The sequence below is a fragment of the Nicotiana attenuata genome, chromosome 5 (assembly GCF_001879085.1).
Source record: "Nicotiana attenuata strain UT chromosome 5, NIATTr2, whole genome shotgun sequence".
Classification (NCBI taxonomy): domain Eukaryota; kingdom Viridiplantae; phylum Streptophyta; class Magnoliopsida; order Solanales; family Solanaceae; genus Nicotiana; species Nicotiana attenuata.
The window spans coordinates 20,251,429-20,257,976 of record NC_031993.1 but is presented as its reverse complement, the minus strand read 5'-3'; positions in this window follow the sequence as shown (position 1 = coordinate 20,257,976).

Below are 6,548 nucleotides of genomic sequence, written 5' to 3'. Positions count from 1 at the left end.
ATATATATATAAAATTTGAACCATAACCATAACCATAACCATAACCATAACCATAACCAACATCAAGCTTTTGAGATCGATTGTAACCATAAATAGGGGTGTCAAATGGGTGGATTGAGCTGATTTTGAGCGGATCAAAGTTGGTTGAGTCAATAAATGGGCAGGTCAATGACCCGCCCAAAAGTAACTTGGGCTGAGATGGGCTGGGTCAAGTTCGGCTAAAATTTGGGTCATCACCCAACACGCCCAACTTTTATCAAGTTTTAATTTATGTGTATTGTTTCTAATGAATTTTTTCAATTATCAATTAACACTTTTTTCTTTTGTCATGGTCATATCAAACAAATATTTTAGCAAAGTTACTTATGGATCAATTTGGGCTAAAGATCAATCCAACTTTAGATGGGCTGAACGGGTTGGGTCAAGATGAGTTGAGTTCAACAAATGGGCGAGTCAATGACCAGTCCAACCTTGGGCCGGTTGGACGTGTCAAATGGATTTGAGCTCAAATTGCCACCCCTAACCATAATCAACATCAGGGATTAAATGTGATTATGTTACTATGTGATGTAAAGCTATGATAGAAACAAGAAATATTCGCTATAAATCCCTCTATATCGTGTTTTTTCCTTTCTTTGCATCGGTCTAACTCAATGTCAAAAGTTAGCTCATAAGGTGAGACACATAATAATAAGGATGAGTCTGACTTCGATTATACCATGTTAAGAATGTTTGGCCAAAAAATATAGATCTTGGTTCAAATAATTAAATTTATATAAATAAAGGTTAATCTTAGTTAATAATAATATCCTTAGATGAAATTTTTAATGAAACAACGAATGTCGGGTAGATCTGGATGAACGGAGGCAATAATATGTAATAACTATTCTAGAAACCAGGAGCAATAATATAGCATTTAATAGCAATGAACAACAATAAATGACATTTAAGTAAATAGGAGGAATGATTCACCCAATAAAGGATGGAATATGTGGATGTTCCTCCTAACAATGATGAAAGATAGATAAATCCTTGAATATTCGAGTTATTCCCGGATCTGATGGAAAAGTATGGCCAAGAATCTCAGTGAAAAAGTGATGTTTGTTTCTTAGCAAGTGAGAGCTGAATCTTTTAGTCAAAGTGTTTTCTTTACAAAAATGAATATCACATGCCCATATCATTGTCTCTTTTCTCTATTTATATGAGGCATGTTCCTAAGAAACCCTAACAGTACAAGTGCAGAGAATATCCACTAGAATATTCTCTTTAATGTGCTATCTCGAAAACTAGCCATTATAATTTTTGTCAACGGTACTCGACCTCGACCTTGTCCCTTGTTGGCACCTCAACTACGGCTCTCTTATTGATAACGACTCTTGTTGAGCACGGCTCTTGTTGACCCCGGCTCTTGTTGACCCCTCGACCACAGAATTTGCTGCTCCTTGGTCCATTTCGGCAAGTCGACTTGGGAACTCTTCCCTTAGTATTATCTTGGCTTAAATATTGTAAGGATGGACGACAAAGCTAACCGCCAATTTTGGTTAAACTACTTCTATATCAGAACCGAGGACGTGGTGACCAACGTCGACGATTTTTCTGAGGTTTCGAATTGTACTCGTAAGTGCCTAGTTCCCTATTTGTATGTGTCTGAGTTTTCTCCCTTGCTTGGTTGTAGGCTTTGATTTCTGGTCCTTTTTTCGTGCAGCTAAGATCTCGCCTCCTCCTTTGTTCGAAAACATCTCTGAATGGGTTGGTCGATTCCTCCCTTATCGTAGGGATCGATGAGTGGTCGTGTTTCTTAATGAGGTTTGGGCTTGCTCTCCCTTTGGCTGGTAAGCGCCTTTTGTTATCGGAGTTGTAGTTCTTTTCTTTTTGTTTACCTTGTTGATCTTCCCATTTTCTGTGTTTTTCCTTGTTCCGGCCAGGGGATCTTCGAAGATATTGAGAGCTCTGCCCCTCGTTCCAAAAAAGAAAAGTTAATGTGCCCTCGGCTTCCGCCCCATCCTCAACTGCGGCCCCTTCTATTCGTGCCCCGGTGCCTTCATCAACTGTGGTTGTTTCTGCTCGTGCCCCAGCCCTTCCTGTTACAGCGTCCGGGCGTGCTCCTTCCTCGGCCGTAAGGGCTTTGGCCACGGATACCTGGCATCTCCACTAACCATCTTATAGATGAAGACGATGAGCTTGTGCCAGGCGAGGGGATTTGATGCTCCGTAAGAGGAGATCTGTAGATGCTAGCGACGGGGTCGCCCGGGCCGTTGATTTGAGGGCGGGTGATTTCACACTGCGCGAGACAGCGCCATTATTATTGGAGATGATATTTAGATGAGGTCCGAGATTCCGAGGTTGGCGGAAGCACACATGGATATTCCCTTCTATGGTGGCGGAGGTGGAAGAGCAGTCATTGACGTTTTCAACACCTCGAAGCGAGAGGAGGCATCGACTTCCCAACCAGCTGCTGATATTTCTTTGCCGGTCAACGAGAGAGGTAAAGGCGTTGCTGAGGAAGGCGATGAGTCACGTTCGGACGTTGATGCGCACAATCTGAAGATGATGGAGGAAGGGTTTACCCAACTTGAGATAAGGTTGGAGGTGTCTACGAGGACCATTGCGATCCCTATAGATCGTGAGTTGCTGAATAACATGGAGTAAGTAGTTCCTACCCTCGGCCCTCTTTGTTCCGAAATAGAGGGCAAGACCCTCAAATAATTGGACAACGTCACTTTGTCGAGGAGCATAGCCGGCCTTGCTCTTAGGGTGAGTGTTTGGTGTTTTGTCATTCTCCTTTTTTGTCCTTGGTAGCAGGGGCGTTTTTGTTTTTGACTTACTTCTTTTCTTTTTGTGACTGCAGACGGTGATTTTAGAGATTAAGAGCGCGTGGGGGAGGAGAAGTGTAGAGAAATATTTGTGAGGTTGAAAAACAAATACTTCAAGTATCGCGGCAAGTACCGAGAGCTTTGCAGGCGATTTCGAAAGGGCAGCGACATGCAGGCCCTTCGTGATCAGCTGGAAGAGAAGGACGATGAGCTGGTGAAAGCAATCGAGAAGTGTAGCATCCTTCAGGGGACATTGAGGAATGAAGAAGAGGAGCTTAAGGTCAGTAGGGGCGTGGAGGCCCAATGCAGTGACCTTCAAACACAAGTGGACGAGTTGCGTGGGCAATTGGAAGAATGTCGGCTTCAGCAGAAGGCCTTTAATGGTGAAGTCGCCGAGAAGCAGAGCGAGCTCGAGAAGGCAAAATCTTCTCGTGTGGAGGCTCGGAGGAAATCGGAGATGCTAGAGTTGGCGAATAGGACCCTCCGGGTTGAGCGGGAGATTGACCAGTCCACGGCGAAAGTAAAAGAGGATCGGCTGGAGGAGAGGATCGGAGAGCTGGAGAAGGATAACTCCATCCTCCATGACCGGGTGGCCGCTTTGGAAGTTGAGAAGGCCCAACTGCTTGCACAACCATCTTCTTCTCGTACTTCTGATTTTTCCAGTATTCCTCAAGAATTATATGAGGAATGGATTCACGTCGAGGCTCAGTTGGATGTGTTTCGCGATTTGCATAAGGCGAGATCCATTTCTGAGGTCGCCCTCGAAGATGTTCGTGTTAAGGCTTTTGAGGATCAAGTCGCTTGTGGGTATAACCATGATACGCATGAGGCCGGTGATGATGAGGGGGACGAGGTTGTAGACCGGCTCGGGGAGTATGCCTGGTATGATGCTGCATATCCTGAGGGCGAGGGTGGTGATGGCAAGGGTGAGGCCAAGAGATTGATGCCAATGAGGACCAAGTTGGCGGGTATGTTGAAGGTCGTGATGGTGATGGCCGGTAGTTTTCTTTTGATTTTTGTGTATGTTTCTGCTGGCGTCTTCGTGGGCCTATTGTAAGCAATTTTTTAAGTACATGAAATGTTAAAGTATTTCCTTGCATCTTCTTCCCTTCCTGCAGTTTATTTTCTATACTTGTGCATATTTTTGTTTCTTTGTTGGGGTGTGGTCGAGGGTCGATAGCAGTTTGTTCGAGTGAGGTCGAATATAATCTGTTGTTAAATTGTGGCCGAAGTCCGGTAGGTATTTTTTCGAGCGAGGTCGAACATTACCTTTCATTAAGTTGCGGCCGAGGGCCAGTAGGTGTTTGTTCGAACGGGGTCGAACATAACCTTTCATTAGGTTCTGGCCGAGGGCAGGGTGTTTGTTCGAGCGAGGTCGAACATAACCTTACGTTAGGTTGCCGCCGAAGGCTACTAGGTGTTTGTTCGAGCGGGGTCGAACATATGCGAGAAAGAGGTGCCGATAAGCGTAAAGTTTATTGCCTTGACATTGTTTCTTCTTGTTACATACTTGGAGAAATTTACAGATTTTTTTGGGTGTTGGCTAGTGGTCCAGTCTCAGTCTATTTAGTCCCTTCATTGGTCGATCTGGAGAATGTTGAGAGGTCGAGCAATGAAATAGTAACCACGGCCCTACCTCCGCGTACTTTGACTCAAAACGTTCCCTTCGTCGCCTCGTTAGAAACCTCGTTGAGAAAACCCAAATGGGATAGAATTCAAGAGAAGGAAAAAAGAGTACGGCTTGGGGGACGTTTTTCTCTCAGAAGTTGAAGTATTTGAGGTGACTGATATTCCAATTGTTTGGTAGTAGCTTTCCTTCCATCGTTTCTAATGTGAACAAACCCTTGTTTTCTTTGGCTGTGATTTTATATGGACCATCCCAATTTGTTCCTAGCTTGCCCTCCCTGGGATCTTAGGTTGCTTGAGTTTTGGCTTTCAGTACATAGTCCCCGACTTTGAGCGGCCTGACATTTTTCTTGTTGTAATAGCGTTCTGCTTGTTATTTTTGGGTGACCATTCATAGGTAGGCCATATCTCTTTATTCGTCGACTTTGTCGAGTTCCTACCTTTGCTATCGTCGTTACACGCGACTTTCTCATGGGAGTACCTTAGGCTGGGTCTCCAACCTCGACTGGTATTACTGCATCGGTCCTATAGACCAAAGAGTAGGGAGTCTCTCCTGTGCTCGTTTTCGAAGTTGTTCGGTAGGCCCACAATACTTCTGGTAGTATTTTTGGCCACAGTCCCTTGGCGTCTTCGAGCTTTTTCATCATGATATTTAGTATGGAATTGTTGGAGGACTCTGCTTGTCCGTTTCCAGTGGGGTGATACGGGGTTGAGAGTATCCTCTTGATATGTCATTTCTCGAAGAGTTCGGCGGTTTTCTTTCCTGTGAACTGAGGTCCGTTGTCACAGCTGATTTCTTTGGCAAGGGCAAACCGGCAGATGATGTTTCTCCATATAAGGGTTATTACCTCCTGTTCCCGCCTTTGAGCGAATGCTCCTGCTTCCACCCACTTAGAGACACAATCAGTTAAAATAAAAAAAAAATACCTCACCCTGCTGGTAGGGGGGCCACGATGTCCATTCCCCATTTGATGAACGGCCAAGGGGATGTGACTGAGTGGAGATGTTCGCCTGCTTGGTGAATTATTGGGGCGTACTTTTGACACTTCTCGCATCTCCTTACAAATTCTACATCATCTTTTTTCATGGTGGGCCAGCAATATCCTGCCCATATGAGGTTGCCGGTTGTCGGAGTGAGCTCCACAATTGCTTTCATGGACTTCTTCAAGGACGCGCTGAGTTTGGTTCGGGCCCAAGCACTTCGCTAGAGGGCCACCGTAGGTCCTCTTGTACATGTCGTTGCGGAGGATACTGTACCTGGCCGCTTGCATTCTTAGTTTCTTGGCCTATTTTTGGTCGCCAGAGAGTGTACCATCCTGCAAGTATGCGACAATGCGATTGCGCCAGTCCCAAGTTAAATTTATGGTTCGTACCTCGACTTGGTCTAGTGATGATTTGAGAAGATAGACCACGTTTCGGTCTCCGATAGTGATGCTTTTGGTGGAAGCGCCTAGTTTGGCGAGGCGGTCTGCTTCGGCATTCTGTGCTCATGAGATTTGGTCAAGCTGACATTCGCCGAACTCAGGCACTAGCTTGTAGATTGCGGTCTGGTATTTTTGCAATCTTTGTTCCTTGATTTGGAAACTCCCTATGACTTCGTTGACTACGAGCTGGGAATCGCAGCACAGTTTCAACTGTTTCGCTCCATATCTGAGTGCTAGTCTTAAACCTGCAATTCTGGTTTCATACCCGGCTTCATTATTAGTCATATATAGATACCTTATGGACTGGAGAATCACTTTGCCGGTTGGGACTTCGAGTACGAGTCCTAGTCTAGACCCTGATGCGTTGGATGTGCCGTTGGTATACAGGACCCAGAGGTCTTGTGTTTGGAGGGAGGTTTGGACAGCTTCCCTTTCGACTTCAGGCATTATTTTTTTGCGCTGAAGTCGGCGAGCACTTGTGGCTTTAGATGATACGTGATATCTTGCTCACTCAGCTCGATGAGCCATTTGGCTAGCCTTCCCGATAGTTCAGCTTTATGCAGAATGCTTTTGAGGGGGAAGGTTGTGACGACCGAGATGGGGTGACATTGGAAATATAGTCTAAGCTTTTGTGAAGCTACAACTAACGCCAGGGCCAATTTTTTGAGGTGTGGGTACCTCGTCT